The sequence below is a fragment of the Cherax quadricarinatus genome, chromosome 39, assembly GCF_038502225.1.
Source record: "Cherax quadricarinatus isolate ZL_2023a chromosome 39, ASM3850222v1, whole genome shotgun sequence".
In the NCBI taxonomy this organism is placed as follows: Eukaryota; Metazoa; Arthropoda; class Malacostraca; order Decapoda; family Parastacidae; genus Cherax; species Cherax quadricarinatus.
This window is the reverse complement of record NC_091330.1, coordinates 15567245-15587244: the sequence shown is the minus strand read 5'-3', so window position 1 is coordinate 15587244 and position 20000 is coordinate 15567245. Positions and strand designations below refer to the sequence as shown.

Genomic DNA, 20000 nt, shown 5'->3' with positions numbered 1-20000 from the left:
ATGACGTTAGCGTGGGGGAAGGGGGGGGTGGAAGGAAAAAATAGCAGACAAAAACAGAGCACAGACAACAGTGGTTTAAGAGAAGCTTTGTGTCAGCCGCTCGTCAAAGGGAATTAATCAAGAGTTTTGTGTCTAGTTTCTGTGATTAACCTTTCACGCCTAGACCAGACTTGTGTGTGTGTGTGTGTGTGTGTGTGTGTGTGTGTGTGTGTGTGTGTGTAAAACCCGTAATATAATGACGATAATGATAATAATGACATCGTCACAATATAATGAAGTGATCGTGAAGCCTTTATTTATTTTAAATAATGCAGAGGGTGTAATTCCTCTCTCTCTCTCTCTCTCTCTCTCTCTCTCTCTCTCTCTCTCTCTCTCTCTCTCTCTCTCTCTCTCTCTCTCTCTCTCTCTCTCCAGCAGCGGCCACAGCACACAGGTTTCTCCTGCAGAATCCTGCAGCAGCTGTGACGCCTCACAGATCACATGCAGAACACAGCGAGCCAACACGAAAATAACATCCAAACACCGCTACCTTCTTCTTTTGTCCGTGCCACGTCGTTCGTGCAGTGAGGACATATATCCCAGCACTGAAGGCGCCTCAAAACCATGTGAGGTCTTCAAGAACACCACGTGTCGTTCCTCTTCCAGGATTTACCTAAACGACAGCCTGAGCGTCGCTGCTGCGCGACTCTGCGAAATTGCTAGAAAATTTCCAGCAAATCCTGACTGTCTTAGCTCATCAGGGCTTTAGTGTGCTAGATAAGCAGTGGTGGTCTGGTCAGGCAGTGACTGAGATATCTGCAAGCAACTGCCGCAGTGGTCTGGTCAGGCAGTGACTGAGATATCTGCAAGCAACTGTCGCAGTGGCCTGGTCAGGTAGTGACTGAGATATCTGCAAGCAACTGTCGCAGTGGTCTGGTCAGGTAGTGACTGAGATATCTGCAAGCAACTGTCGCAGTGGTCTGGTCAGGTAGTGACTGAGATACCTGCAAGCAACTGTCGCAGTGGTCTGGTCAGGCAGTGACTGAGATATCTGCAAGCAACTGTCGCAGTGGTCTGGTCAGGTAGTGACTGAGATATCTGCAAGCAACTGTCGCAGTGGTCAGGTCAGGCAGTGACTGAGATATCTGCAAGCAACTGCCGCAGTGGTCTGGTCAGGCAGTGACTGAGATATCTGCAAGCAACTGCCGCAGTGGTCTGGTCAGGCAGTGACTGAGATATCTGCAAGCAACTGCCGCAGTGGTCTGGCCAGACAGTGACAGAGATATCTGCAAGCAACTGCCGTGGCAGGTGAAGGTTTCCTGACGTCCAGGTTCCTGCAGAGGTGACCCTTGCGCATTGACCTGAGTGTCTCATCAACAGAGGGGTCACACTAGCAGGAAGGTCACACCAGCAGCCATGGTAAGACAAAGGTTCACCTTAACAACCAGGGTGCAACACAGGGAGGGTCACACTAGCAGGAACCTGGCCAGGATAGACAGTACCTAGCTGGAGTCTACTTCGAGAGTGTGCCGGGGTTCAACACACCCGCGGCCCAGTCCATTTCACTGTTTTACTCACCCCCTCACCTTCTGAGGCTTGTCAGGACACCCGAGTGTATTGCATACATAAGTGTGCTGTATACCTGAGTGTGTTGTATACTCGAGTATGCTGTATACATTCTCCCTACTATGCCTGTCTTCCTCCCTTACCCCCATCCCTCCCTCTCTTCCCCCTTTACTCTCTCTCTCTCCCCTCTCCCCTCTTCCCATAAAGACAGGTGTTCACCCATAACCATACTGACTAAAATCAATCATCGCCTGGTTGATGACATTGATGACATCGCTAATGCTGATGACGCCAATCACAATTGATATCGTCAACTGCCTGAAGGAGCAGCAGGAGAATTGATCAGGGAGATAATCGTTGATCCTCGCTAATCACAAAGATTACATTGATCCTCTCTTAATGTCCCCAATCGCATTCAATTCGTTGGCGATGGAATTGATTAAGCAATCGCCTCCCCTCCTACCCCTTCCATCCTCTCCCTTATCACGCCCTTTACAGTGCTCCCTTCTACCTGTATATTAAGTACATCTACCTGTATCTTATATACACATAACCTACGTATTTAAATATCCACCTGCACACACACACATATGTATATATATGTATATATATATATATATATATATATATATATATATATATATATATATATATATATATATATATATATATATATATATATATATATATATATATATATATATATATATATATATATATATATATATATATATTACACAACCACTGTGAAACAAAATAGTGAAATTCTTTGATAATGTGAGAAGTCACGAAAGCGCTTGGAATTTCACTATTTTTTTCACAGTGGTTGTTCTGCATATTGTGACATCACCTGTGGGAAATATTGTCATTGTCTTGGAAAGTGAACTTTGACTTTAGTGGAAGCTCTCGTTTGAAGGAGCCGTGAAGCTCTGACGTCATTATTTTTCATGGACTGCTGGAAGCCTTATAGACCTACGTTTTTCAGGGGGGGTAGGGCCCGGGTGTAGGCCTCGTCTTGTGGTAGTGGTGTGCCTGGCGTGAGGCACTCACTGCCACCCATGAACCACAGACACACTTAGAAACACTAGTAACACAGCAACTCTGATGTTTACCTCTCTCTCTCTCTCTCTCTCTCTCTCTCTCTCTCTCTCTCTCTCTCTCTCTCTCTCTCTCTCTCTCTCTCTCTCTCTCTCTCTCTCTCTCTCTCTCTCTCTCTCTCTCTCTCTCACATCAAACACACACTCACAACTTCACTAATTTGTGAACCTCACAAACTTCTGTCATCAAAGGTTCATTTTGTGCCGCCATTATGACCCTGCATAATTACTCTCTTTAATTATCATCCCTGGTGATAATTATCATCCCTGGTGATAATTATCATCCCTGGTGATAATTATCATCCCTGGTGATAATTATCATCCCTGGTGATAATTATCATTCTTGGTGATAATTCATTCCTGGTGATAATTATCATCCCTGGTGATAATTATCATCCCTGGTGATAATTATCATCCCTGGTGATAATTATCATCCCTGGTGATAATTATCATTCTTGGTGATAATTATCATTCTTGGTGATAATTCATTCCTGGTGATAATTATCATCCCTGGTGATAATTATCATCCCTGGTGATAATTATCATCCCTGGTGATAATTATCATTCTTGGTGATAATTATAATTCCTGGTGATAATTATCATACCTGGTGATAATTATCATTTCAGGTGATAATCATTCCTGGTGATAATTATAATTTCTGGTGATAATAATCATTCCTGATGATAATTATCATTCAGGGTGATAATTAGGTTTGATTCTCTAGGGGGTGTGTGGATCCCACAGATTTAATGCTTCCCCTATGAACATTCTATAATAAGAGACAGGTCAAACAGACAGGCAGGCGGAGACAGACACGTCAACAGTCAGGTAAACAGACAGGCAGGCGGAGACAGACATGTCAACAGACAAGTCAGACAGGCAGGCGGAGACAGACACGTCAACAGTCAGGTAAACAGACAGGCAGGCGGAGACAGACATGTCAACAGACAAGTCAGACAGGCAGGCGGAGACAGACACGTCAACAGACAGGTCAAACAGACAGGCAGGCGGAGACAGACACGACAACAGACAGGTCAAACAGACAGGCAGGCGGAGACAGACACGTCAACAGACAGGTCGAACAGACAGGCAGGCGGAGACAGACACGACAACAGACAGGCAGGCGGAGACAGACACGTCAACAGATAGGTCCAACAGACAGGCAGGCGGAGACAGACACATCAACAGACAAGTCAGACAGGCAGGCGGAGACAGACACATCAACAGACAAGTCAGACAGGCAGGCGGAGACAGACACGTCAACAGACAGGTCAAACAGACAGGCAGGCGGAGACAGACACGACAACAGACAGGTCAAAGAGACGAGCAGGCGGAGACAGACACGACAACAGACAGGCAGGCGGAGACAGGCACGTCAACAGATAGGTCCAACAGACAGGCAGGCGGAGACAGACACGTCAACAGACAGGTAAAACAGTGATGTTATCACACAAGATCAGCATTCAGTTATCTTTGTGTTATCGTGAACAAGTGGGTGCTAATGCCTTAGAATGGAGTGGGTGAGGGAGGAGGGAGAGAGAGGACGGGAGAGGGGGTTGAGTGCAGCTAAGGGCTGGGGGAAAGGGGAAGGGGAAGGGAGAAGGGGGGTAATGTTATCTTATACAGTTATCATACTGAGAGATATCATCAAATTCCACTTGACAAGTGATTTACACAACTAATGACTAGTTGAGAGTGATTACCTGGCCCAGGGTCGACACTCTTAGTGAATGTACGTGGGAGATGAAGAAGAAGAAGAAGAAGGAAGAGGAGAAGAAGAAGAAGAAGAAGAAGAAGAAGAAGAAGAAGAAGAAGAAGCAGAAGAAGAAGAAGAAGAAGAAGAAGAAGAAGAAGAAGAAGAAGAAGAAGAAGAAGAAGAAGAAGAAGAAGAAGAAGAAGAAGAAGAAGAAGAAGAGAGAGAGAGAAGGAGAAGAAGAAGAAAAGAAGAAGAAGAAGAAGAAGAAGAAGAAGAATAAGAAGAAGAAGAGGAAGAAGAAGAAAAGAAAAGAAAAGAACAGAAGAAGAAGAAGAAGAAGAAGAAGAAGAAGAAGAAGAAGAAGAAGAAGAAGAAGAAGAAGAAGAAGAAGAAGAAGAAGAAGAAGAAGAAGAAGAAGAAGAAGAAGACGAAGGAGGAGGAGAAGAGAAGGAAGAAGGAGAAGAAGAAGACAAGGAAGAAGACGAAGAAGAAGAAGAAGAAGAAGAAGAAGAAGAAGAAGAAGAAGAAGAAGAAGAAGAAGAAGAAGAAGAAGAAGAAGAAGAAGAAGAAGAAGAAGAAGAAGAAGAACAACAACAACAACAACAACAACAACAACAACAACAACAACAACAACAACAACAACAAGAACAAGAACAAGAACAAGAAGAATGAGAAGGAGAAGATGAAGAAGAAAAAGAAAAAGAAAAAGAAGAAGAAGAAGAAGAAGAAGAAGAAGAAGAAGAAGAAGAAGAAGAAGAAGAAGAAGAAGAAGAAGAAGAAGAAGAAGAAGGAGAAGAAGAAGAAGAAGAAGAAGAACAAGAAGAAGAAGAAGAACAAGAAGAACAAGAAGAAGAACAAGAAGAACAAGAAGAAGAAGAAGAAGAAGAAGAAGAAGAAGAAGAAGAAGAAGAAGAAGAAGAAGAAGACAGCAAAAATTATAATAACAGTAACAACAGCAATAAAAACCATGACAATAATATTCATAATAATAATTACACTAATAACAATAAAAAAAATAATAATAATAGTTATTATTATTATTATTATTATTATTATTATTATAATTATTATTATTATTACTATTATTATTATTATTATTATTATTATTATTATTATTATTATTATTATTATTATTATTATTGTTATTATTATTATTATTATTATTGATTTTTGAAACAAGGTTGCTTAACACAATCCTCCCTAATAGAGCTAAATGGTTCAGATATGTTGATGATATTTTGTGTCTTATGCCCAAAAATGTAGATATACACCATTTCCTTGGAAAATTAAATAGCTTAGCCCATTCTATAAACTTTACTGTTGAGTTTGAAGAAAATAACTCATTGCCTTTTCTAGATGTTTTAATTATTAAGGGTAATAATGAATTCAAATTTAAAATTTACAGAAAACCTACAAATAACTGTTCCTATGTCCACTATTATTCCTCGCATCAAGATAGAGTCAAACTGTCTGTTTTCTCATCAATGTTTTTGAGAGCTTTACGAATTTGTAGTCCTGAGTTCATAGATGAGGAAATATCCAAAATTTATGAAATAGGTAATGATTTAAAATACCCAAGAAATGTAATTGATAAATCTTTTAAAGTTGCTAGAAATACTTTTTACAATCCAAAAAGGGACAACCAGCCTTATTCAACTAAAAATATGTTGGTTCTCCCTTACCATGAAAACTTGGTTGATATGCCTTCTCTTCTTAAGACTTTTAATATTAAAGTTGTATTCAAAAATCTTGATACAGTAAAAAAACTTTTGATAAAGAATTCCCCCCAAAATGCTGATGGATGTGTCTATAAGATTCCTTGTAAAATTTGCGATAAAGTTTATTACGGTCAAACTGGTAAAAATCTCGAACTAAGATTAAAACAACATAAATATAGCATTAGAACTGGGCAAGATTCCAATGCTCTATTTATTCATGCAAGAGATTTTAACCATCCAATTGATTTTCAAAATGTTGAGAAAGTAGTATCAAGCAAGTCCATGGTCGACAGGAATATGATTGAATCTTGTTTCATAAAAAGCAGTTTTGACAATAATATGAATATTTCCTTTGGTTTATATAAATTAGATCCATTTATAATTAATAGAATTTGGGAAGAATTTAATAATACACTGGACAAATAATAATTTTTTAAATTTTCTTGGGTAGAATAGTTTGTTGGTGAATTGTGCAAAGGACCTGTCCAGTTGGGCCGGCGCACGTCAGGTGTTTAACCATTGTGGGATCTGATAGTGAGGTGTTGGCCAGACCCCTTATATAGCTTCCTTGGATGCACATCACAGTCATCAGCTCTCACGATGCATTACTCTAACAGAGTAAAGATCAAACCAGCGAGTGGCACAACCAATGAGTCGTCCAAACTAGCACTTGCAGCTGTCGTTAGTGGCAGGCTGCAAGTCAAATGTAATGCGATTTTATCGCTCAAAGAGGCCTTTGTTGTCGTCTGTACAGACGACACAGAGGCTGAGAAACTACTTACCACCACTGCTACTACTACTCTACGAGACCAGGGATTTCTTGTCTTGACTTCCCCAGCACTGAGGGCCAGGAGAACTGTGTTCCTCAAGCGACTCGACAACCTTATCACTGTACAGGCCACTGAAGAAATCAAGTCATCTATCGAAGCAAAGAACCCTTGGGCCAAGGTGGACTTCATTACTAAAATACCCAATGCTTCATCCATGCTGAAGGTCACCTTCAGTGACGTCAACATGGCAGCCAGAGCTCTCGCTGAGGGCCTGGCTATTCACTACTTCCACATCAACCCAGCCTTCATCGAAGCAGAGAAATTCCAACATATCTCACAGTGCTATAATTGTTACTCATACTTACACACCACAAATGATTGTCCTACCAAGGACAAGAAGTTCTGCTCCACCTGTGGCCGTGAGGGTCATGACTTCAAGAATTGCACTACTGCTTCACCACCTAAATGCTTGAACTGCAAGAATGACCACCATACTCTTGCTGCCAGGTGCCCTACCAGAAGAGACATACTCAAGAAACAACAACAACAAAAGAAACCCAACCCACAAGCAACCACATATTCTGCTATCGCCAAGCTTCAAGCAGACACTACCAAGATACTACATGCCACGCTAGCTGCTCCCACCACTTCCCTGCCAGCACCTACTGCCGACTCCACCAAGATTCTTTGTTGCATTATGTATGCTCATGTACAGAATGCAGCTGAGCCTGGTTCCTTCAACACCACCATCAATGAACTTTTCAAACTAAATAATATGCCTGGCCTCACATTCCCTGCATCACCACCTTCCACTGAGATCCTAAAATCTACTGCAAATATTACCAGCATCACCGCTGCTCCACCGCTGTCACAACCTCCACTAGACACAGAGATGGACCAATCAGAGACCTCTGAGACGTCGGCAAAACCCACCAATGAGAGTCCACTACCGCTTTCATCCACTGCTAGAGCAACTGACCAGTCGGAAATCTCGCCTTCACCAGTTCAGCCACCAGCCAAGAAAGCAAAAACACAAGACACTGCGGATGCACCTCACGGTGCCACTGTCACTGACACTGCTGCACCACAACAAGTCCGATATCTGAAGGGTGTATACTTCTACACAACCAAGCAGTATAAGAACACAATGCTGTCTTCAGAAATCCATCATCACCTCCAGGACGGAACAGTCAAGTATACCTACGACCAAACTGCTACATACACCACTGAAGACATGACCAGACTACTCACTGCCAACACCCAACACCTTGTGGAAGTCAAGTACACCTCAAAGAGGAAATTCAGGATGCTTCAGAATAGGGACCTTGAAGACGGTACCCTCGTCTAGCACGACTATCCATGACCATTCACCCAGCACTTTGCTGTCCGCTAAAGCTGGGGTGTGGCTCCAATCAACCCTGTAACTGCTGCCTCTGCCCGACTGCACTTCTCTTTGGGGAAGTCAGCGCAAGATAGAAGAAGACGACATCCTCCAACCGGAGGGCCAAGAAAGAAGAAAGATGATTATCGTCACCCCCCACCCGGGGGGCCACTGCCGGGTCACCATCTGGAGAAGACCTGGGCCAGAAGGACCTGCGAATCAACATGAATGAAAATGAACACCAACACACGACACTCCACACAGGAGAGCACAGCGCTAGCACGATCGACACCATGCATTGCCCTTATAGGGCATGGTTGGTGCCAGAGCCCGAGTTTGTACCTTACAAGATGAGGGGGGTACTTGTGCCTCCTCCCATGGGAGACTTAGGTCTCAGACACTCCCTAGACAGGGAGCCAGTGCCGGGCCACCACTTGGAAGGGCCCGGGCCGGGAAAATACCGGCGAATCTTTAACAACAACTTTACTTTCATAGTTCCTTAATAATGTGAGTAGTCACGAAAGCGCTTGGAATTTCTCTATTCTTTCAGAGTGGTTCTTTTATATATATATATATATATATATATATATATATATATATATATATATATATATATATATATATATATATATATATATATATATATATATATATATATATATGTATATATATATATATATATATATATATATATATATATATATATATATATATATATATGAATTTATATATAAATTAACGTGTATATTAGGGCAGTATTCGAGTGTTAATAATAATATGGACATGCTTTAATTAATACAATGTTTGTATTAATTGAATTGGCTGTGGAAGTTAATCTTTACTGAAGCTGACTGCCGCTGCTGGCTCAGAAAAATGCTGTAGTAATGTTAATGAATATCTGGTGTGTGTGTGTGTGTGTATGTGTGTGTGTGTGTGTGTATGTATGTGTGTGTGTGTGTGTGTGTGTGTGTGTGTGTACTCACCTATTTGCACTCACCTGTTTGTGGTTGCAGGAGTCGAATCATAGCTCCTGGCCCCGCCTCTTCACTGATTGCTAATATTTGACTCTCTCTCCCTGCTCCTCATCTTAAAACTATGTATAGTTCCTGCCTCCACTACATCGATTGGCAGACTATTCCACTTCCTAACAACTCTGTGACTGATGAAATACTTCCTAACATCCTTTTGACTCATCTGAGTCTTCAACTTCCAGTTGTGACCCCTTGTTTATGTGTCCCATCTCTGGAACATTCTGTCTTTGTCCACCTTGTCTATTCCGCGCAGTATTTTGTATGTCGTTATCATGTCTCCCCTGACCCTTCTGTCCTCCATTGTCGTCAGGCCAATTTCCCTTAACCTTTCTTCGTAGGACAATCCCCTTAGCTTTGGGACTAGTCTTGTTGCAGACCTTTGCACTTTCTCTAATTTCTTGACGTGCTTGACCAGGTGTGGATTCCAAACTGGTGCTGCATACTCCAGCATGGGCCTGACGTAAATGCTATACAGAGTATTGAACGATTCCTTACTGAGGTATCGGAACGCTATCCTTAAGTTTGCCAGACGCCCGTATGCTGCAGGAGTTATCTGATTGATGTGCGCCTCAGGAGACATGCTCGGTATTATACTCACCCCAAGATCTTTTTCCTTGAGTGAGGTTTGCAGTCTTTGGAAACCTAGACTATACTGTGTCTGCGGTATTTGCCCTTCCCCGATCTTCATGACTATGCATTTGGCAGGGTTAAATTCAAGGAGCCAGTTGCTGGACCAGGCTTGTAGCCTGTCCAGGTCTCTCTGTAGCCCTGCCTGAACTTCGACCGATATGATTCTCCTCATTAACTTCACATCATCTGCAAACAAGGATACTTCTGAGTCTATCCCTTCCGTTATGTCATTCACATGTACCAAAAACAGCACAGGTCCTTGACCCCTGTTGAACCCCACTTGTCACAGGCGCCCACTCTGACACCTCGTCACGTACCATGACTCGTTGTTGCCTCCCTGTCAGGTATTCTCTGATCCATTGCAGTGCCTTTCCTGTTATGTGTGTCTGATCCTTTGGTTTTTGCAGTAACCTCTTGTGAGGAACTGTGTCGAAGGTCTTCTTGCAGTCCAAGAAAATGCAGTCTATCCACCCCTCTCTGTCTTGTCTTACTTGCGTCACCTTGTCATAAAACTCCAGTAGGTTTGTGAAACAGGATTTGCCTTCCGTGCTGGTTGTCGTTTATACTCTTGTTCCGTTCCAGGTGCTCCACCACTCTCCTCCTGATGATCTTCATGACTTTGTATACTATACACGTTAGTTACACTGGTCTGTAGTTTAATGTCTCCTTTTTTAAAAATTGGGACTACATTTGCCATCTTCCATACCTCAGGTAGCTGCCCAGTTTCAGTAGATGTGCTAAAGATCTTTGTTAGAGGCACACACAGCATCTCTGCTCCCTCTCTAAGGACCCCTGGAGAGATGTCTGGTCCCACCGCCTTTGAGGTATCAAGTTCACATAGCAGCTTCTTCACCTCCTCCTCGGTTATGTGTACCTCATCCAGCACTTGTTGGTGTACCTCCCTGTTCTGATTTCCTGGAGTCCTACCGGTGTGTATGTGTGTGTGTGTGTGTGTGTGTGTGTGTGTGTGTGTGTGTGTGTGTGTGTATGTGTGTGTGTGTGTGTGTGTGTGTGTGTGTGTGTGTGTGTGTGGGACTATATGAGGGTGTCTTTATTAAATGTGTGAAAAGTAGAAGGTAGGGTTGTGTTATGTTGTGTGAGTGCATATGTGTAGTCTGTGAGTGACACGTGGTCTACAGTGCTTTATCTGATCTTCCCACACCCACCTGACCCACACCCACCTGACCCACACCCACCTGACCCACACCCACCTGACCCACACTCACCTGACCCACACCCACATGACCCACACCCACATGACCCACACCTACCTGACCCACCTACTAGATTATGTCCTCTATGCTTATACTTCTTCCTAGCCTAATAAACACCTGTCTGCTCGTCCTAAACTATGTACGATTGCGGTAACTAGTGACATGGTCCTCAGACAAATAGAGAAACTAAAACCTAACAAATCCCCAGGCTCTGATGAACTGTTTGCAAGGGTGTTATAAGAATGTAAAGAGGAACTTAGCATACCTTTGGCTTATCTTTTTAACATATCACTACAAACTGGCATAGTGCCTGATAAGTGGAAAATGGCAAATGTAATACCTATTTACAAGGCAGGTGACAGGTCCTTGGCTTCGAACTATAGACCAATAAGCCTTACCTCCATAGTGGGAAAATTTATGGAATCAATAATTGCCGAAGCAATTCGTAGCCATCTTGACAGACACAGATTGATTAGTGAATCTCAACACGGTTTTACAAAGGGGCATTCCTGTCTTGCGAATTTACTAACTTTTTTCACTAAGGTGTTTGAGGAGGTAGATCATGGTAATGAATATGATATTGTGTATATGGACTTCAGTAAGGCTTTCGATAGAGTTCCACGCCAGAGGCTATTGAGGAAACGTAAGGCACACGGAATAGGAGGAGAAATTTTTTCCTGGGTAGAGGCATGGCTGACAAATAGACAGCAAAGAGTTTGCATAAATGGGGAGAAATCAGAATGGGGGCACGTCACAAGCGGTGTTCCTCAGGGGTCAGTGTTGGGCCCGTTGTTGTTCACAATTTACATAAACGACATAGATGAGGGAATAAATAGCGACATAAGCAAATTTGCTGATGACACCTAAATAGGCCGTCCAATTCATTCTAATGAGGACACTAGAGCACTCCAGGGTGATTTGAATAGACTGATGCAATGGTCGGAGAAGTGGCAGATGCAGTTTAATATTGACAAATGCAAAGTTCTAAATGTTGGACAGTTAAATAACCATGCCACATATAAACTAAATAATGTAGATCTTAATATTACTGATTGCGAAAAGGATGTAGGAGTTCTGGTTAGCAGTAATCTAAAACCAAGACAACAGTGCATTAGTGTTCGCAATAAAGCTAACAGAATTCTTGGCTTCATATCTAGAAGTATAAATAATAGAAGTCCTCAGGTTGTTCTTCAACTCTATATATCCTTGTTTAGGCCTCATTTAGACTATGCTGCTCAGTTATGGTCACCGTATTGCAGAATGGATATAAATGCTCTGGAAAACGTACAGAGGAGGATGACAAAGATGATCCCATGTATTAGAAATCTTCCCTATGAGGATAGACTGAGGGCCCTTAATCTGCACTCTCTCGAAAGGCGTAGAATTAAAGGGGATATGATCGAGGTGTATAAATGGAAAACAGGAATAAATAATAATTATTATTATTTTTTATTATCACACTGGCCGATTCCCACCAAGGCAGGGTGGCCCGAAAAAGAAAAACTTTCACCATCATTCATTCTATCACTGTCTTGCCAGAAGGGTGCTTTACACTACAGTTTTTAAACTGCAACATTAACACCCCTCCTTCAGAGTGCAGGCACTGTACTTCCCATCTCCAGGACTCAAGTCCGGCCTGCCGGTTTCCCTGAACCCCTTCATAAATGTTACTTTGCTCACATTCCAACAGCACGTCAAGTATTAAAAACCATTCGTCTCCATTCACTCCTATCAAACACGCTCACGCACACTTACTGGAAGTCCAAGCCCCTCGCACACAAAACCTCCTTTACCCCCTCCCTCCAACCTTTCCTAGGCCGACCCCTACCCCGCCTTCCTTCCACTACAGACTGATACACTCTTGAAGTCATTCTGTTTCGCTCCATTCTCTCTACATGTCCGAACCACCTCAACAACCCTTCCTCAGCCCTCTGGACAACAGTTTTGGTAATCCCGCACCTCCTCCTAACTTCCAACCTACGAATTCTCTGCATTATATTCACACCACACATTGCCCTCAGACATGACATCTCCACTGCCTCCAGCCTTCTCCTCGCTGCAACATTCATCACCCATGCTTCACACCCATATAAGAGTGTTGGTAAAACTATACTCTCATACATTCCCCTCTTTGCCTCCAAGGACAAAGTTCTTTGTCTCCACAGACTCCTAAGTGCACCACTCACCCTTTTCCCCTCATCAATTCTATGATTCACCTCATCCTTCATAGACCCATCCGCTGACACGTCCACTCGCAAATATCTGAATACATTCACCTCCTCCATACTCTCTCCCTCCAATCTGATATCCAATCTTTCATCACCTAATATTTTTGTTATCCTCATAGCCTTACTCTTTCCTGTATTCACTTTTAATTTTCTTCTTTTGCACACCCTACCAAATTCATCCACCAATCTCTGCAACTTCTCTTCAGAATCTCCCAAGAGCACAGTGTCATCAGCAAAGAGCAACTGTAACAACTCCCACTTTATGTGTGATTCTTTATAAAGGGGATGTAAATAGCGTGCTGAAAATTTCCAGCCAAGACAGGACTCGCAGCAATGGTTTCAAGTTGGAAAAATTCAGATTCAGAAAGGATATAGGAAAGCACTGGTTTGGTAATAGAGTTGTGGATGAGTGGAACAAACTCCCGAGTACAGTTATTGAGGCTAAAACGTTGTGTAGTTTTAAAAATAGGTTAGATAAATACATGAGTGGGTGTGGGTGGGTGTGAGTTGGACCTGACTAGCTTTTGCTGCTGGGTCTGGTGGAGATGATGATGAGATGATCAGACTGGGTGGGTCATTGGGCTAATCCGGGGGAGGGTCATTGGTCTAATCCGGGGGGGGGGCGACATGGACCTGCTCCGCATGGGTCAGTAGGCCTGTTGCAGTGTTCCTTCTTTCTTATGTTCTTATGTTCTTATAAATTACTGTTGTTGTTTGTCCGTCGATTCGACGAGGACCATCTAGTCATCCTGGGGTCGAAGTTGGTGGGTACGCAGATGACTTGTCAGGCCAATCCGCGCACGAAACGTTCTCTGGCAGTGTGGACAGGGAAGGGCGGCGGCATCGAGGGGTCTGATGGCTCTGGTATTCCTCGCCTGCCTGCGCTGCTCAGCTAGTGAGATTCTACTTGCCTCGCAGGATGTTGCCCCTTTCTGGACAACTGCTCGCCAGTCATTCCTGTCCTGAGCTATCAGCTCCCACATGGTGTGGTTGATGTTGAAAGCTTTCAGAGCAGTCTTAAGAGTGTCCTTGTAGCGCTTCTTTTGGCCTCCTTGAGAGCGCTTTCCATGCTGCAGTTCGCCAAACAAGAGTTTCTTTGGCAGCCGGTGGTCTGGCATGCGAGCAACGTGACCTGCCCAGCGAAGCTGTGTCTGATTAGGATGGTGTAGATGCTAGGCAGGCCAGCTGTAGTCAGCACTTCTGTGTCTAGGATCTTATCTTGCCATTTGATGCCGAGAATTTTTCTGAGCCGTGTGGTGTGAAAGTGGTTCAACTTTCTGGCGTGACGTTTGTAGACAGTCCAGGTTTCGCAGCCATAGAGAAGTGTGGTGAGGACTATGGCTCTGTACACCTTGATCTTGGTGCTTGTGGTGATGCCTCTTCGGTTCCATACATTCTTGTGGAGCCTGCCGAAGGTGGCACTGGCTTTGGCAAGTCTGGCATTCACCTCATCATCGATGATAACGTTTCTGGAAAGGGTACTGCCGAGGTAGGTGAATTTGTCTACGGCGTTCAGTCGCTGCCCGTTGATGGTGATGTTTGGCTCAACATACGTCTTTCCCGGAGCAGGCTGGTGCATCACTTCAGTCTTCGTTGTACTGATTGTCAGCCCGAAGTTGTTGCAGGCGTCAGAGAACTTGTCAACACTGTGCTGCATGGCGGCTTCTGAAGCAGCGTTGAGGGCGCAGTCATCAGCAAATAGCAGGTCATTGATGGTGTCAGTTGCAGCCTTGGTTTTTGCTTGAAGCCTCCTGAGGTTGAAGACAGACCCATCTGTACGGTACCTGATGCCGATTCCTGCGTCTATGTCCATGACCGAGAACATCAGGCTGAACAGGGTGGGAGCAAGCACGCAGCCTTACTTCACTCCATTTGAGACTGGGAATGGTTTAGTTGTCTCTCCGTTGTCTTGGACTCTGGCCAGCATTCCATCGTGAAGTTGGCGTACGATGGCGATGAACGTCTTTGGGCAGCCATACTTCGCCATGATTCTCCAAAGGCCCTCTCTACTAACGGTGTCGAAGGCCTTGGTCAGATCGACGTAGGTGGAGTACAAGTCGGCGTTCTGTTCCTGACATTTCTCCTGTAGCTGTCTAGCAGCGAACACCATATCGATAGTCTTGCGATCTTTCCGGAAGCCGCACTGGCTTTCAGGTAGGAGTCCTTGCTCTAGATGTTCGTTGAGCCGACTGAGTAGAACTCTAGCCAGGGTTTTGCCTGCGATGGAGAGCAGGGAGATACCACGGTGGTTGTCGCATGCCTGGCGGTTTCCTTTTCGTTTGTAGAGATGCACGATGGAAGCATCTTTAAAGTCCTGAGGAACTGTCTCGTGCTGCCATACAAGCTGGAAGAGTTGGTGAAGTTTCTCTACCAGTGCCATTCCGCCTTCTTTGTAGACTTCAGCTGGGATGGCGTCAGACCCAGGAGCTTTGCCACTGGACAGTTGACGTATTGCTTGCTGAGTCTCCTCCAAAGTGGGGATGGCATTCAGCGTCTCGTTGGTCGGAATCTGAGGTAGATGTTCGATGGCTTCATCGTTGATGGTGGATGGACGGTTCAGCACACTGTCAAAATGTTCTTCCCATCTCTAGAATTTTCTCCTTGTCTGTGAGCAGCGTTGACCCATCTGCGCTGAGGAGTGGTGATGTGCCAGAGGTGGTAGGGCCGTAGATTTCTTTCAGGCCGTCATAGAAATTCTTCATATCGTTTCTGTCTGCAAAGCCCTGAATCTCATCGCCTTTGTTGCTTAGCCAAGAGTCTTGCATTTCACGCATTTTTCGCTGGGTATTGCTGCGTATGTTTCTCAGTGCATCTTGCTTCGCTGTGGACTTTGGGTCGTTGATGTGGGCCATGTAGGCCTTTCGTTTCTCTTTCAGCAGCTGCTGGATCTCTGTGCAGTGTTCGTCGAACCAGTCCTTGTGCTTCCTGGTGAAGGGTCCTAGACACTCCATGGCTGTGCTGTACACTGTATCACGGAGTGCGGTCCATGCTGCTTCGACGTTTTGAACGTCCAGCACGACGGACTCCAGGCGGGTTTCCAGGATTTCTGCAAAGGACTGCTTGACGTTGTGGGCTTTCAGCTTGCCGACGTTCAGGCGTTTTGGTGGTTTCGCGCCCTGAGGGCGTCTCCTGGGCTGGATACGGAGCTTGAGTTTCGAGACGACGAGGCGATGGTCTGTCCAGCATTCCGCGCCACACATGGCCTTCGTGACTCGAACATCCTGCCTGTCCCTCTTCCTGAGAGATGCCAGTGTTTGGAGCGCGGGTGCAGCCATGATGTCCTGTTGGGGGTAGGGAGGCTAATTGCTATTTGTTATTTAGTGCTTGTTATCCTATTAGGATAACAAGTACTAGGAGAGTTGGACCGTTCACAAACACTTTGGCGGTACAATGGAACTCACACCTGACTCCCAACAAACCGCATAGGTGAATGCTTGCGATGCAGCCTGTAGCAGCCTATAGCAGCCTGTAGCAGCTTATAGCAGCCTGTAGCAGTCTATAGACTTTCTAGTTCACTTACAGAATTGTGGTTCTCCCCACACTTGTGTGGCTCAGGGCAACTTGTAAATCGCTTCAAGGATTGTTCACTACTCTGACACACTTAATGATCCCTGCAGTACCCTTGGGTAGCCCTCAAAAACACTTATATTCACGGAGCACTAAACGTTGTGTCTCGTGCACGCGGCGTCCCTACTGTGCGTGGGTATGTGTGTGTGTACTCATCTAATTGTGGTTGCAGGGTTCGAGTCATAGCTCCTGTATCCGCTTCTTTACTGGTCGCTACTAGATCCACTCTCCCTGCTCAATGAGTTCTATCATGCCTCTACTTAAAGCTATGTACGGAGCCTGCCTCCACTACATCACTCTCCAGACTGTTCCACTTCCAGACAACTCTATGATTGAAGAAATAATTCCTAACATCCCTGTGACTCATCTGAGTCTTCAACTTCCAACTGTGATTCCTTGTTGCTGTGTCCCATCTCTGGAGCATCCTGTCTCTGTCCACATTGTCAGTTCCTCTCAGTAATTTATATGTAGTTATAATGTCGCCCTTATCCCTCCTGTCCTCCAGTGTCGTCAGGTTGATTTCCTTTAACCTCTCCTCTTACGACATGCCCCTTAGCTCCAGGACTAGTCTTGTTGCAAACCTTTGCACTTTAATTTATTTACGTGCTTGACCAGGTATGGGTTCCATACTGCATACTCCAATATGAGCCTGACGTACACGGTGTACAGAGTCTTGAACGATTCCTTACTGAGATGTCGGAGCACTAATCTTAGGTTTGCCAGGCGCCCGTATGCTGCAGCAGTTATCTGGTTGATGTGCGCCTCAGGAGATCTGCTCGGTATTATACTCACCACCAAGATCCTTTTCCTTAAGTGAGGTTTGCAGTCTTTTGGCCCCTAGACTGTACTCTGCGTGCTGTCTTCTTTACCCTTCTCCAATCTTCATGATTTTGCACTTGGTGGCGTTAAACTCCAGGAGCCAGTTGCTGGACCAGGCTTGTAGCCTGTCCAGGTCCCTTTGCAGTCCTGCCTGATCCTCATCCGATTGAATTTTCCTCGTTAGCTTCACATCATCTGCAAACAGAAACACATGACTTCCGTCATGTCATTTACATATACCAGAAACAGTACCGGTCGAAGGACTGACCCCTGTGGAACCCCGCTCGTCACAGGCGCCCACTCTGACACCTCGTCACGTACCATGACTCGTTGTTCCTTCCCTGTCAGATATTCCCTGATCTACTGCAGTGTGTTTCCTGTTATGCGTACCTGATCCTCTAGCTTTTGCACTAATCTCTTGTGAGGAACTGTGTCGGAAACCTTCTCGCAGTCCCAAGATAATGCAATCTACCCACCCCTCTCTCTCTTGTCTTCCGTCACCTTGTCGTAAAACTCCAGTAGGTTTATAACACAGGATTTCTCTTCCCTGAAACCGTGTAGGTTGTCGCATATAAGCTTTTTTCTTTTCTAGGTGCTCCACCTCTATTTTCCTGATAATCTTCTCCAGGACTTTGAACACTATACATGTCAGTAACACTGGTCTGCAGTTTAATGTCGCGTGTCTGTCTCCTTTCTTAAAAATTGGGACTACATTTGCTGTCCTCTACACCTCAGGCAGTCGCCTCTGCTCCCTCTATCAGGACCCAAGGAGAGCTGTTGTCCGGTCTCACCGCCTTCGAGGTATCTAGTTCACTTAGTAACTTCTTCACCTCCTCGGCTGTGTGTATTGTGTCCATCACTTGTTGGTGTACCACACCATTCCAGCCTTCCGGAGTCCTTTCTGTCTCCACTGAAAATACTTCCTTAAATTTCCTGTTGAGCTCTTCACGTACTGTGTGTGTGTGTGTGTGTGTGTGTGTGTGTGTGTGTGTGTGTGTGTGTGTGTGTGTGGTCGTCTGTCTGTTTGTTCCAGGGGTCGAATCACCGTTCACTTGCCATTGGTTTCCTGCTTTATTTTTTCCTTACCTGGTGGGTGTTGACATGCCTAGTCTGGAAACTGTGCATGGAGCCTGCCTCCGATACTGCTGCTGCTGCTGCTGCTGCTGCTGCTGCTGCTGCTGCTGCTGCTGCTTCGATTGGTGGATATACGGAGGGTTTGGGATGGTCTGTAAGGGTTTACGATGGTCTTTAAGGGTATGGGATGGCTTGTGAGAGTCTGGGATGGTCTCCAGGAATTTAGGATAGTTTTGAAGGGTATGAGATGATTTGTGAGGACCTAGAATGGTCTGAAATAATCTGCAAGGGTTTAGAACGGTTTTTGAGGGTATAGGATGGTTCGTTAAAACCTTGGAATTGTCTGGAAAGGCCAGAAAGAGAGAGAGAGAAAGAGAGAGAGAAAGAGAGAGAGAGAGAGAGAGAGAGAGAGAGAGAGAGAGAGAGAGAGAGAGAGAGAGAGAGAGAGAGAGAGAGAGAGAGAGAGAGAGAGAGAGAGAGAGAGATGGTAATGCTGGTGCAGTAGTAAGGATGAATGGGAGGGTGTTGGCACCTGGAGAAGAAGTTGATATCCTCGGGGTGAAATTTGACTCCAAACTAACCATGAAGGGAATCTTGCAAACAAGGCAGCCAGGAAGCTTACAGCACTTCGCCGTATCTCGCATCTGCTTGACAGTAGGGATTGCAAGATTCTGTACGAGGCACAAGTACGCTCACACCTTGAGTATGCTCCACTTTCTTGGTTTGCCTGCCCCCCCCCCCCCGTCATCTGCGCCTGCTTGACAGAGTAGAGAACAGAGCAAGACGTCTCATCTCTCGCCTGGACCCATCCTGGATAGATCTGTCATTTCAGCAGAGCCTTCAACATAGGAGGGATGTGGGTGGCCTTACTGTTATGTACAAGGCCAATATTGTCAAAGTACCACACTTGGATCCACTATGAGGACAGCGTGAAACAAGCTTTTATGCCACAAGACGGGCAGAAAGCAGCAACTTCACTCTGGTTGTACCCTTCTCCAGAACATCACTCCATCTGAGATCATACATACCCAGGATGACTCGAGTATGGAACACATTCGTACAGCATAATGATGTCAACGAGATAGAGTCAGTTGATCAAATGAAAATGCTGGCCCACAGATGGCTCCAACTTAATCGTGTTCCCTACTTGTATGCCTCATAACAATAAAAATGTTTTCAAATGAGCTGATGTAGGTAACAGCTCTTAGCTTGTCAATAAAGCTAGGAAT

General features: G+C 44.7%; 1 protein-coding gene across 3 annotated transcripts in view; it reads right to left on the bottom strand.

Moving 5' to 3' along the window:
• Positions 1 to 20000, bottom strand: part of LOC138853773 (insulin gene enhancer protein ISL-1-like) — a 562317-nt gene that overhangs the window by 410849 nt on the left and 131468 nt on the right. The gene's annotated exons all lie outside the window — the stretch shown is intronic.